At 35.6% G+C, this 14,050-nt stretch overlaps 1 long non-coding RNA gene across 1 annotated transcript in view; it reads right to left on the minus strand.

Annotated features, from left to right (window-relative positions):
- Positions 1-655: 655 nt before the first annotated feature.
- LOC124375990 overlaps positions 656-14,050 on the minus strand; it is a 29,244-nt gene continuing 15,849 nt past the window's right edge. Inside the window, exons 2-3 of the long non-coding RNA XR_006923755.1 lie at positions 2,571-2,650; positions 656-1,760 (exon numbers count right to left, since the gene is read on the minus strand). This is a non-coding gene — a long non-coding RNA (uncharacterized LOC124375990). The remainder of the gene's footprint in view (positions 1,761-2,570; positions 2,651-14,050) is intronic.

Below are 14,050 nucleotides of genomic sequence, written 5' to 3' on the forward strand. Positions count from 1 at the left end.
ATTCAGATTTTTGGATTACAATTATTGTGAAGCAATGGGAAAACATATTTGAGTTTTTAATTTAGCCTCAGCAAATCTGTCTTATGAGCACTGGTTGCTTTTCTGTGCATGATTGGTGTTTCAAGATGTAAATAAATGATGCACATTATTGTGCACAACATTTTTAGCATTCCTGGGTTAATAACTGAAGTAAACACAAGACTGTGATATTTCTCAGCATTACAATTAGAATGAGGCAAATGTGAAGTGTGGTTTCTTGAAACTATCCTGGATGTATTGGGGTATCTAATCAATAATACTGATTAAACAGACATATTTCCGTAAACAATTCGTACAAAAGATGGAAAGATAACATTTGCAGAGCTTGCTCATTTCATGTAAGAAGCTATGTGAAGTTCAAGTCAGTAGTAAAGCCTTCGCATTGCAAGCTGTGGAGGCTAAGCTATTGTAGTAAAACTGAAAACACAACACATTTGTTTTTATATACATACACACTCTCATTATACTTTTATGACTACAATGTAGAATTGTTTATTCCAAAGTTTATGAATTTTAACAGCTATACAATACAATAATACAAAAATACTTTACATAGATAAAAAAAAAAAGCTTTTATGTCTTTTAAATCGTTTACATTTCAGGCTTGGGTAAAGGTCAGACATTTGTGAGGTTCCTGGGTCAGTTAGATGAACCCAAAGACACCTGGAAGATATTATATCTATGAGGAAGAATGCAAGGACACATGGACCTTAAAAATGGATCAGTCCCTTCCTGTATGTTTGTAATTGTATAATTATTTCTAAGCAAAAACTTCTAAATAATATTCATCAGCACTGATTTGTGTTTGGGATGTTATCAACAGTTAGTACTCAGAAGATAACTACAGATTTGTAATTGTCTACATATATTTCACTCGTGGGCTCCAGTTTTTTCTGAAGTTTCCTCTGATTTTTCCTACCATTTTGGTTAAATGTGCAGGTCTGGATGATGATGCCAGAAATTCCAGTAGAGAACTTCAGTAGACTGTATTTTTTTCCACCTTCCTTTGTCTAGTCCCTCCCCTTCTCTCCTCTGCAAGCTCACACAGTGGAAAATCATGGTCATTGCTAAGTTGAGGAGCAGCCCTGGCTCTTAAACATCTCTTAGCTAAACATTTCTCAAGACGCAGATCTCCGCTAGCTCATGTGCAGAGTGCATTTTATCTTGGTCATGTTGCTCTTGTTACATTCAGAGCTGACAAAGACAGTGGAGTCATACATCACATCTTAGCTCTGCAAGCGGAAAAACGCCACATCACATGTAATGGCTCCAAATGCTTTAACTCAAGGGTGAAGTGTTGTGTTGTCAATTTTATCTGCAGAAACAAGTCTCAGGGTCTGTTGTTATAACATAAAGGGAAGGGGTGGAAACCTATTGGGGTGGGTGGTGGGTTGGGGGGGTTAAGAGTTGAGGGAGCTGCTCTCACTACATAGCTGCAGCATGAGTACATGCTTACTGGCTGCTATCCAACATCAAACCACAGCATCTGGTTGAAATCTTTAGCCTTTTTCTAGTCTCTCACTAGCGCTGTGTTTCTCTCTCATATTCGCTCTGCCTATCCCTATTTTAAACAGAGACAGACAAACCATAAGCAAGAAACAATAGCATTTTGACAATTCAGGCTCATTATTTCACTATATGTCTAGGACAAGGTGATGGTACTAATGAAGGTATCTGGTCATTTGATGAGGTTGTAATCATACAGTGACAAGGTGATGGGTCTGTAATCAACACAGTAAAATTTACATCAAGTTAGTACTTTGCATCTCACTTATGATGCAGCTGTAGTTCTGCATTTTTTGTACATAGATCGTAAAATAGTGTAAAATCTTTCCTTAAAAACTGTTGGGAAATGCAGGATTTGCACTTGAATAACTTCAGTCTGAAAACGCAAACCCTCCATCTTCTACTACTTCCTTACTTAAAAAAAAAAAAAAAAAATCTCAAATTATACTTTCCATGAAGAGATATATGTGTTTTGCTATTTATTTTTACTTTATTTGATTTTATAATCAAATATTATCAATGCATACATATATATCTGATGCAATGATTCCTTTACACAGTCCCATATAACAACTGGATGAGTTTCTGCACCACACAAACCTCCATTTTCAGATTTGTCATAGGTTTAGAAAGTCGCAAGCTCGCTTCAAGCTTCTCTCATTCCAATCTGAAGGGGGAAAAAAAACCTCTTGGGTGTGTCTACACAGCTTTAGCTCTTTTTTTCTCTAGGTTAGACAAAAGAGGAGGAGTCGAATGGGAGATGATTTCCCTTCTATTCCATCTTAAATCAGATTTTTTTCCACGTGTGCATTTCAGCACACTTCAAACGTTAACCCTTCAATTGTCTTCCTCCAGGGTGTACTTAAGGTCTGTGCTTGCTGATAGCTTGCTGATCAGAGAGCCAGCCATAATGTTAACAATTCACACTCTAGACATCACAGACGCCTTTATTTCATCTTTATTTAACCCCTTGTCTCATCCTTAATTCTCTGACCTGTGTGTATAAGGACACCCACAGTGCTCACCTGCAGTCCTGGGTGACTGGAAGTCTTCAATAAACGGCAAGAAAATACAGCTGCCCTCAGCAAAAAATATAGTGGGAGAACTGTAATTAAAGATGAAAGAATGTTACATCGTGCTTGGGGGAGATCGGGCACAACACTAATTTTCAATATATCATTAGTAACCAGCATTTATTTGATAACAGAGATATACTCCTTTCTGTTCTATAGTTAACACACTTTACTTCTGATATGCTATTTAACCATGCTGTTATACCATGTAAACTGTGGTTTTTCGGCATTCAGAATCATAAGGCAAATACAGTTACACTATATGGACAAATGTAATGGAACACCTGACTTTTCCACCCATATGTGGTTCTTCCCCAAACTGTTTCTACAAAGTTGAAGTATTTGGAGTTATATACAATTTTCCCTTAACTTGAACTAGGAGATGCAATCCAGTTCAACTATGGTAATTCCCCTGTGAACAAAGCCAGTTCCATGAAGATATGGTTTTGGTGAGTTGAAGTGGAAGATCTCGTCCAGTAGAGCTCTGATCTCCACACTATTGAACATCTTTGGGATGAATTGAAATGCTGACCAAACCCCAGGCCTCCTCACCTCATCTACATCAGTACCTCACTTCACTAATACCCTTGTAGATTAATTGAATTAGCACAAATATCCATGAAATGTAGTGTAACATCTTCTCAGAAGAGTGGAGGTTATTAAAACAGCAAACAGGGACTAAATGTGTAATTGGATGTTTAAAAAAAGAAAATTATGAATTGTGTGTCCACATATTTTTTTTTTCCATAACATTTTTTTTCCAGTATGCCTTCTATTGCGCTGATGTGTCAAGAGATCTGTTCATCATTGTCTATTTATGTTTAGCTAATGTAGTTCACATACAAGTATATTTTTATTGAGAGATTTATAACTATATACAGAGTACAAAACACATTGATTTAGTGACTATTTATGGTTGTTTTCTTCTTTAAAGAAAGTGTGAATGTCTCAACATTGTTTTGTAATATTACATCCTTGACTTCATCTTCTGCACATTTGCCAATTCTATAAAGCTGCTTTGTAGCAATGGTCATTGTTAAAAGTGCTAAAGAAATAAAATAGAAGTGAATTAAATTAATGCATAAAATATAATAAAATATTACAGTAGAATCAAATTCAAGGTGGCTTTTAGAATTGCACTGAACTCCATTACTGCACTGAACTCAATGAAAAGAACTGCACCATTGCCAGTGTTCTTTCATGAAAAGTAAAGACAAGTTTAGAGGAACTTAGAGTAGAGAATGGAGAATACACACCCTCAGGTTATGAAGTGTGTAAGGACAAGCCCTAACTGGTGCTGTGGCAGATTGGTCTCACTCAAATTACACCCATTCTCTGGTTCTCTAGCTTCATTCCTCTGTGCTCAAAAAGTCAGGGTTATATTTGATCATTGTTATTGTTCAAATTGGTGCATTATGAATTTTAGACTGAAGAAAATAATGTACAGTAATCAAAGCAAAATGTCTCCTTATAAGCAGAAAGTATGAGATACAAGACAATTTTAATATTATAAAAAAAAAGTTTGCACTTTGTTTGTAATTGGTTGACTTATTCTCTACTATAACTATGTTAGCATTTAAAATCACTGTCAAATACCTAATATTGCTGAACTGAATGAAAAGAACAGTGTTATCATGTTAATATCCACTTTCTCCCTCCACCTCGGCTAATTACAGAGAACAGGACACTTGTTTAAAACATCTTAGACTAGTAGAAAGTAAGAACTGGGTGGCACTTTTTTGCAACTCTGCATCATGTGACTGACATATCATTAGTGTCTCATAGCAAGCATCACAATGATGAGTCCTGTTGTATAGCAATGTCATGTTGCCTCTTCTAGGAATTATCAAAAGAAGTTGTTTATTTTGAGGTCAAGACAGATCATGTTTGCTGTCATTAGCAGGATTGCCAATGTACCAAATATCTACATGGCTGTGATTTAGTTGCCTTGACTATAATCTCTACATCAGCATGATTGTGAGTGTTATAATGCTTTTCATATGCATTCTAATTCTATAAACCATAAATCAATATTGTCTTACTGAGATTTCAGACACATTATGTCTAAATATTTTTTTGCGTTTTTTTTTTTTTTTGCCTGGAGTATTGGAGCATCGCTTACTCCCAATCAACGCACTGACTGATTGACAGCTAGTTAGCAAAGGTTTCTATGTAATGAACTATTGCTAGAATTAGAAATGTATGTAGTGAGCACAGACAAGCAGAGTGATACAAACAATGAAATCTTCCATTGCTGTGATTTTAAATACTAACCCTCTTGGAACTCTGCTTATTTAAACAAACTTGCAGACAGGAAGCAACTGTTGTGCAGTATATTTTGTGGAAAAGTTACACAGTATTGGTACTTCGTGATGGTGACTAAATAAGTCTTACGATCTATCTACTTTTATAAGAAATTATTTAATAAACGTATTTATCCATAAAACGTCTAACATGGAATTTTTATTATAAAAATTTGTTATAAAAATCTGTTTAAATGAGCTGTTACTAGAGGTGCTATTATAGCAAATGAATGAACATCACAATGCATGCAATACATAGCTGGTAAAAATAATGGAAAATATAAGGTCATTCAATGTTCTGTGTTCTAAGCAGAGGCATTTCACGCTGATGATTGGTTTTTGTGCATGAGTTTCAGATCGCTTCATCATGTGCAATTACTCACAGTTAAATATCTTAATCATGTCTCCTAAGATACAAGGCAGCAGAAATGCAAAAACATAGAATTAAAGCCGTCTGCTATAATAAATGTTTCTATTACAGACTTGAGGTAAATCAGATGCATTCATTTAGTTCCTACACCCAAGCCTATAGTTAAACAATTATTAAACTTTGACTGAATCAAAGCTGTCTGGGGGATCATTTTTAAACGGCATTGTCATAGTCAGTAGTCAAACTAGTGGTCTTAATGGGTAGTTTGAGAGTGAGGATAATGCAATGGTGAAATAACAGTTTATACTAGAAATAGAAATTGGTTACTGCTCATTGATATATTAGACTGTGCATTTTATTTTAAGCAAAATTAATAACATAATGCGTTTTACTATTAATATAATTTATCAAAGTAGTCCAATAATGGCTACAAAACACTGGTATACATGTATTACAGTACATGTAGTACATGTGTGTATATATATATATATATATATATATACAGGGAGTGCAGAATTATTAGGCAAATGAGTATTTTGACCACATCATCCTCGTTATGCATGTTGTCTTACTCCAAGCTGTATAGGCTGGAAAGCCTACTACCAATTAAGCATATTAGGTGATGTGCATCTCTGTAATGAGAAGGGGTGTGGTCTAATGACATCAACACCCTATATCAGGTGTGCATAATTATTAGGCAACTTCCTTTCCTTTGGCAAAATGGGTCAAAAGAAGGACTTGACAGGCTCAGAAAAGTCAAAAATAGTGAGATATATTGCAGAGGGATGCAGCAGTCTTAAAATAGCCAAGCTTCTGAAGCGTGATCATCGAACAATCAAGCGTTTCATTCAAAATAGTCAACAGGGTCGCAAGAAGCGTGTGGAAAACCAAGGCGCAAAATAACTGCCCGTGAACTGAGAAAAGTCAAGCGTGCAGCCGCCAAGATGCCACTTGCCACCAGTTTGGCCATATTTCAGAGCTGCAACATCACTGAGTGCCCAAAAGCACAAGGTGTGCAATACTCAGAGACATGGCCAAGGTAAGAAAGGCAGAAAGTCGACCACCACTGAACAAGACACACAAGCTGAAACGTCAAGACTGGGCCAAGAAATATCTCAAGACTGATTTTTCTAAGGTTTTATGGACTGATGAAATGAGAGTGAGTCTTGATGGGCCAGATGGATGGGCCCGTGGCTGGATTGGTAAAGGGCAGAGAGCTCCAGTCCGACTCAGACGCCAGCAAGGTGGAGGTGGAGTACTGGTTTGGGCTGGTATCATCAAAGATGAGCTTGTGGGGCCTTTTCGGGTTGAGGATGGAGTCAAGCTGAACTCCCAGTCCTACTGCCAGTTTCTGGAAGACACCTTCTTCAAGCAGTGGTACAGGAAGAAGTCTGCATCCTTCAAGAAAAACATGATTTTCATGCAGGACAATGCTCCATCACACACGTCCAAGTACTCCACAGCGTGGCTGGCAAGAAAGGGTATAAAAGAAGAAAATCTAATGATATGGCCTCCTTGTTCACCTGATCTGAACCCCATTGAGAACCTGTGGTCCATCATCAAATGTGCGATTTACAAGGAGGGAAAACAGTACACCTCTCTGAACAGTGTCTGGGAGGCTGTGGTTGCTGCTGCACGCAATGTTGATGGTGAACAGATCAAAACACTGACAGAATCCATGGATGGCAGGCTTTTGAGTGTCCTTGCAAAGAAAGGTGGCTATATTGGTCACTGATTTGTTTTTGTTTGGTTTTGAATGTCAGAAATGTATATTTGTGAATGTTGAGATGTTATATTGGTTTCACTGGTAAAAATAAATAATTGAAATGGGTATAAATTTGTTTTTTGTTAAGTTGCCTAATAATTATGCACAGTAATAGTCACCTGCACACACAGATATCCCCCTAAAATAGCTAAAACTAAAAACTACTTCCAAAAATATTCAGCTTTGATATTAATGAGTTTTTTGTGTTCATTGAGAACATGGTTGTTGTTCAAATTAAATCCTCAAATAAAATTAATCCTCAAAAATACAACTTGCCTAATAATTCTGCACTCCCTGTATATATATATATATATATATATATATATATATATATATATATATATATATATATATATATATATTTATATTTATATTTATTTATTTTTTTAATTCACCTTAAGAAATTATTGATTTATTGATTCACAGCATTCTATAATAATTAAATGGGACTGAATGGGCATGCCATATAACCCACACCTAATAATACAATTATTGCAAATTGTGTTGTACAATTTTTGATCAAATAAAACTTATGGCATCTTGTTCTTTATATATAAAAAAAGTTTTAATGTTAGAAAACTGATGTACATTTAATGTATAGTTGAATTATACATTAATGTACATTGTACTGTTAATGGATACAGTGTTGTTACTGCTATTAGTACTCCATTAGCAGAACTATGGCTAACTAAGCCTTGGGTAAAAAACTGAAATTAGAAAAACATGACTAGTTGATGCCTGAATGTATTTAACAAATCAAGAAATCAAATGACCACTTAATATTTCAAATTCAACTTCAAACTGTATTTGTCATACACATAACCATGTACTGTACAAAAGCTAGGGAATACAAATAAAAATAAATAAAATTAAATAATTTACAATATTATAAAAAAGGATATAATTGCAGTGAAATAAAATTAAACCAATTATTAATTTATCTGACCTGTGAATGCTTTCATAATCCTGGATTTCAGATATTAATATAGTTTAATTCAATTGGATTATACCACATTTATTTATATTATATAATTATTTATTTTATATAATGTGGAGTATTTGGAGAAAGTCAGACTGAATAGAAATTAAGATAATCATTTGCTGAATTTAAAGGTTTCTGTGTGCTACTATGATTAATCTTGGTGTCTGTTTTTTTGTGACTGTCTATTACTGGGCATTTGGTCATCAACCTTGGCGTCATTCCTGAATAAAATGTTCACATTGACAGATGTAAAACATTGCCTATGTGCCTGCAGGGTAAAAACTGGCACGGCTTGGCTAGCTTCTACACGCTACACTGGAATTTATCTACTTGTGAACTCTAGTCTTCACCCCTCTACCTCTCCTTTTCTCTGCCTCCCATTCTGACGAATCCTTAAGATGAAGCACGTTCACACTTTCTGTGCTGTTCTCAGGTAAAGTTGTGAGGTTTGAGTAGCTGTGGTGAGGTACTGAGTGGTTATTTGCTTAGCCTGCATCCAGCAGGAGAAATCTTGCAGAGTTGGACGCAGTGCTGTTTCCTCTGCTTGTCCCAGGGGCCGCTAGACAAACACACTCAATAGTTAAGCGAGATCCAGACCTCCCCTTTGCTAGTTCACAACATGGCCGCTGTGTTTTCTCTCATCTGATCTTCAGCTGGGGTGATCAGTGTGTGAGTGTGTGTGTACATGTGGTTGGGTGCAGGCCGCAAAGGGAGCATTATTCTTTCTCTGTGACCACAGATGCGTCTGAAATCCACCTCTTATCATTGCAAAGTCTTTGTATAATGTAATTACATGCAGAAATATTCTTTATAATGCAATAATGCATTGACCCTTTATTGACTCTATCGACTCTCTATGCAGGTTGGACACTTTTTAAATTCTTGTTTTGATGCTTCAGGACATTTCCTTCACTTTAATAGAATTAATATTTGATATTAATAATTTCTCAACTATTATAAATATAGCCTTTTTTTGTTGGTAGAGTTCACCTAACACTAAAACAACAAGGGGTAGATGGGTTTAAGAGGCAGGATAGTTGAAGTTGGATGTGCTTTAAAAATCCTATCCATAGCTTCTTATCCATCTGGGCTTACTCCAAGAAGTCTGGAATGCTCTCTTTCCCCCCTTTTCACTTTTTTTTCTATCTCATTTGTTCCATGTATTTAATTCTATTCACTCTCTGGTGACTAAATTTAAATTGAAATAACCATAGAGCAAATAAGAGAATCTGAATGATGGAGCACGCCTCATCATTTCAGGGTTCTATTTGACTATTTAGCTTGCTTCTTCTTTTTATCTTCTGAATATCTTAATTCATAATTTAGTTTTTCTCTCAATAACTACTTCAAAAGTATGTTCTTGTTTTAGGTGGACAGTTATGGTTGAAAGAAAGCCAGATGTTGGTGAGCCAACTCAACCTTTTTTCCCTTTTCTCAAGCATGAATCTTTTTGTCTCAGCAGTAGATGACGTGGCTGCAGGTCCGAAGGAAGAATTTCAAGGCCTGCTCTTTGCTGTACACATCTTCAGAAAGAGAAGGAAAAAATCCTAATGATATACAAACCGAGCCAAAAAGATTTGGAGTCTTGCAGCTGCAGTATGAGTTGCTGTTGAGCTCCTCCTTCAGGGGGAAGATAGGTCAGAATTTAAGACAACAGTCTCCAGTCTAGAAAAACATAACATTAGCTGTGAGGGCTGAGTTAGTATTTATAAAAGGCCTAAGCTAGTAGTTTTTATATGATCTGTCCTAGTGGATGCCATGCTTCATAACTCAAGCGTATTTCAAAAGCAACCTAAAATAGTCATACATCAACAAAGCCAAGGTCATTGTGAATTGTTGCTGATATTTTTTGTTGTAGGGTTTAAATCAAAGGTCTAAATTCAAGAGCCAGAGAGCTGAGAAGGAATGAAAAGAACTTAAGGAAAAGGGATATAACGCATGCAAATGTTTTCTATTTTTCCTTTTGTCTTTTCTGGCCAGATGTGTTTCTTTTCTGTTCCTCCCCTCAGCTCCTGTGATTCATTTTCCACAGGCACAAAAGCTGTTGCCCCTCCCTCCCATACTCCCTCTCGCTGCCTCTCTATTTCTCTTTCCCTGCTCTGTGTCTCAGCCTATTTGCCTTGAAAAAATACACAACTGAAGGAAGGAATTAAGTGTTTTTTAGGTACATGCATCACAGGAAAAGATGATCACATTCTTGTCTTCCTCCTGATTAGATGTTGTGGTCATCTTGCTGACCCTTCCGGGGAGAATACCACATCCCGAGTGGCAATAATTCTTATCAAAAAAGGGGCTATAATTTAGGAGGTGGGGCTTGCGTATATCACTCTCACTGTAGTTGAGCGGAACGCCTTCGCTCATCAAGTTATCAAGTTCTCTACACTCCTACTTTCTGGTATTTTCCCTACCTACATTTAAACAGGAGAAACATGTCCTCATTGCCCACCCCACACGGGAGCTTCCCTGTCACTTTGCATTAGTTTACAAGTTTACAAGTTTACACCAAAGGCATGTTTTGAGTAATGTAATTGGATTAGAGTGCTGAGTGGCTTAAAAGATTATGTACAAGCAGTATTTATGCTCAGTTTCAAAGTAACACCTTTAAACAGAAATATTGTCCTTCTGCTATACAGCAAATTTGACCTCTGCTTCAATATTTGTACAATTAACTAAATAATTATTGAATAAAAACCAAATAAATAGGCTACCCAAAGCTTAACTTTTTATAACAATTCATCTGAGTAAGTACAAGTGAACTAATTTACTTTCATATTAAAGTCTGTTCTAGCAAACAGAGCAAAGACAATGTTTGTATGCAATGGCTTAATAAAGGAAAATCATAAAGTATTCATTTATTTTTTATTTTATTTCTGTAAGTCATAAGACTTTTTATTAAATATTTCATGACTATTAAATACATCTGATATTTAATTAGGCTATGTGTTGAATTTTTTTTTTGTCTCTTGAAGTGAGGCAGGTAGAATGTCCAGTACATACTGTACACTCCTTCAGAGAGTCTTCCCTTCCTGAGAGGCATGTGCAGTGTGATTGCATGTAGAGAGACCTACACCATTTCCAGTATAAAAGATTTCAATAAAAAATGCGGAGTAAATAAGATCTACCAGTCAAAAAAATGAGTTTGAGTATGAGTTTACTAAGCGAATAAATCACGCTTAACAACAACTTAAAATGTAATTTCATTTCAATTATGAAATGATTTGAATGAATTATAATTTTAATAATATTTTATGCAAATTGAATTGAATTGAAGTAAATGCTGAAGTACATTGCAATTAAACAGTAACCATGTGCTTTCCATTCAGATATTACTGTACAACTAAGTAATACTGTATATTATTTACTGTACTGTGCACCATTATTACCATCACCAATAGCTTTTTACAGAGAAACCAGAGGAGATGCCATTTCAGCTGCAGGAAACAACCTTTTATAGAACATTTCCTATATTAGAGCAATGTAAAGTAATTCTTTAAATTAATAAATGTAATTATTCACTCATATACAGCAGCTGCTTTTTCCTGGCCAGACTTGTGGTGGATCCTGAGCCTTTCATGGAAACCCTGGGCACAATTTGGGAATGTATCTTTGATTTCAGTTTCATAATTAAAATCCCCAGTCCACCAACATCATAATTTTAAATGGTTTGCAGGAGAAGGAAACTGATGCAGAGAATGAGGACGTACAGGAAATTCTACACAAATAGCAACCTGAGCTTAGGATCAAACTTGGAGCTGTGACACTGTGACATTGGACATATTAAATTTTTAATACCATAGGCAATCACACTTTCTGATTCTATCTAATCTTTACGAGTTTATAAAACTAGAGACCAGAAACCATATATATATGTTTAGTTTTATCTTTGCCAACATCATAACTGATGCAACTGTAATCACTTCATTGTCAGACAATTTTGAAAACTCAAATATTTAAAAAATACAACAGTGAAGAAAAAGGTATGGTTGGGGCAATGCATTAAAAATTACATTTTCAATTTATTTACAATTCTTTTAGGATAAATTCAGGGAGATCACAGCAGCAAATGTGTCAATTAAAGTCTAGACAATTTGTTAGTTCTGTCTTATACATACGAGAATACAAATAGGACTTTTTAAACTACTCATAATAATAATCAATGCTTTAATTTTCATTATAGTTGGTTTAATTCAAGCCTTTAGTTCACACTGTGCCACCTCAGGTGAACCTTCACCTTCAGTCATTTTACCATTTCCAAAAAACTACTCCACATTGCGTCTTCTTTGCCACGTTGTCTTTTTCATTCTCTCTCTCCCCTCCCTGTCTCTCATACCTCCTCTCCTCAGCTGCATTTTTTCCTGCTCTCTGCATCTGTCTCGCTTGGGCTCTCTCTTTCTCTCTCTCTCTTTCTTTCTCTCTTACTCTTTGCCCTCTAAGTTGTTCATTACTGAGGCATATGATGTGGTGGATGTTGGGTTAGAGGGAGTGACAGGGTCAGTGAGTAGCTTCCTATACACTTTAAATAGCATTTTCAAACCAAACCTTGTTTTTTAGCCTTGTTTTTTTGCCTGGAGTGTCAGGTCAGGATGTTAACATAAAGCAGAGATTTTGTTGTATATAAACATCTGAAAGAACCCCTTAAACACCATTTTTCATGTAAGGTGGCTTGAGAGAAGTCATGAAAACCATGTTGACTTGAGGAAAATTAAGCTTATTGAAATGGTTATTAACAGACTTTCTTACATTTAACTATGATCTAAAAATTCCAGATAATAGGTCTCAATGTTGGGACATAACAGTGTCTTCTGTATACCAATCTACACACATGGGTTTTTATCATCATTGTTCTATATTACTTGTGTAATTTTGAAGGACATGTGATGGGTTTAGGTCTTTGGTGCACAACAAATCAATGCAATAGTACGGTACATACGTCTGTGACAGTGAGATGAGAGCAAAACTGGAGGATAATTATATAGGTTCAAAAATATTCAGGAGCACTAGGAAAACAGAACATTGAAACGAAGGAACATCTGGAAGAACAGTACTAGATGGATGAACGGTATTTGATAGAAGAATGGGTTTGAATGGAAGAACTGTACTGAATGGAAAAATGGTATTGGATGGATGAACAGTATTTGGATGGAAGAACAGAAACGTATTTGATTGTAGAACAGTATTGGTTGGAAAAGCGGTACTGAATGGATGAATGGTACTAGAAGGATGAACAGTATTTGGATGAAAGAACATAAATGTTTTGTATTGAAGAGCAATATTGAAGATTGAGGAACAATATTGGAAGGAAGAACAGTACTGTATGAAATAATAGTACTGGATGGAAGAATGGTATTAGATAGAAAAGCAGAATGGTATAAGATTGAAAAATAGGGCTAGATAGAAAAACAGTAATGGATGAACAATTGAAGAAGTGGTGGTTCTGAGGGAAGAAGTGCTGGAATATAAAAATAAATAAACTAAATTTTTGTTTAAAAAAAGACTGTAGCAGAAAGGTCTGTGCAGTAGGTAACATCATAACAGGTAAGAGTTCAGTAAGGTTCATACAATGCTGGATAGTCTTAAGGTCCATTTTAGACTTTATTTTATGTCTTTCCAAAAGATTAAAAAGCCAAGTAATTAAAGGCAGACATTACAAGCTTCCTGTAATCACTGCAAGACATCTATAATTTTCTGTTCACTTAAAAACTACACTTAGGGTTCTAGTGTGGAACCTTTTCTGATAGGGAAATACTGAGCCCTTAAGTGTTTGTCCAGAGTGATAACAAAGCTTTTTTTTCTAAACCTGTAATGTTCTTTAATTTGTTCATCTGTGGAAACCTTTATACAGTATATATTTCGAAAAACCAAACAAGAGAGTGTTTCCCTAGGAACTAGTCAAGAAAGTTTGAGGAATCCTAAGATGGCTCGGGTGTAAGCTGTTAAATGAGCTCCTCGTTAAAATATTCCTGGCATGTAAAAGAACATGTAACGTGCTCATGCTCTCTTACAATAACCATG

Source organism: Silurus meridionalis, chromosome 22 (assembly GCF_014805685.1).
Source record: "Silurus meridionalis isolate SWU-2019-XX chromosome 22, ASM1480568v1, whole genome shotgun sequence".
NCBI classification, from domain to species: Eukaryota; Metazoa; Chordata; class Actinopteri; order Siluriformes; family Siluridae; genus Silurus; species Silurus meridionalis.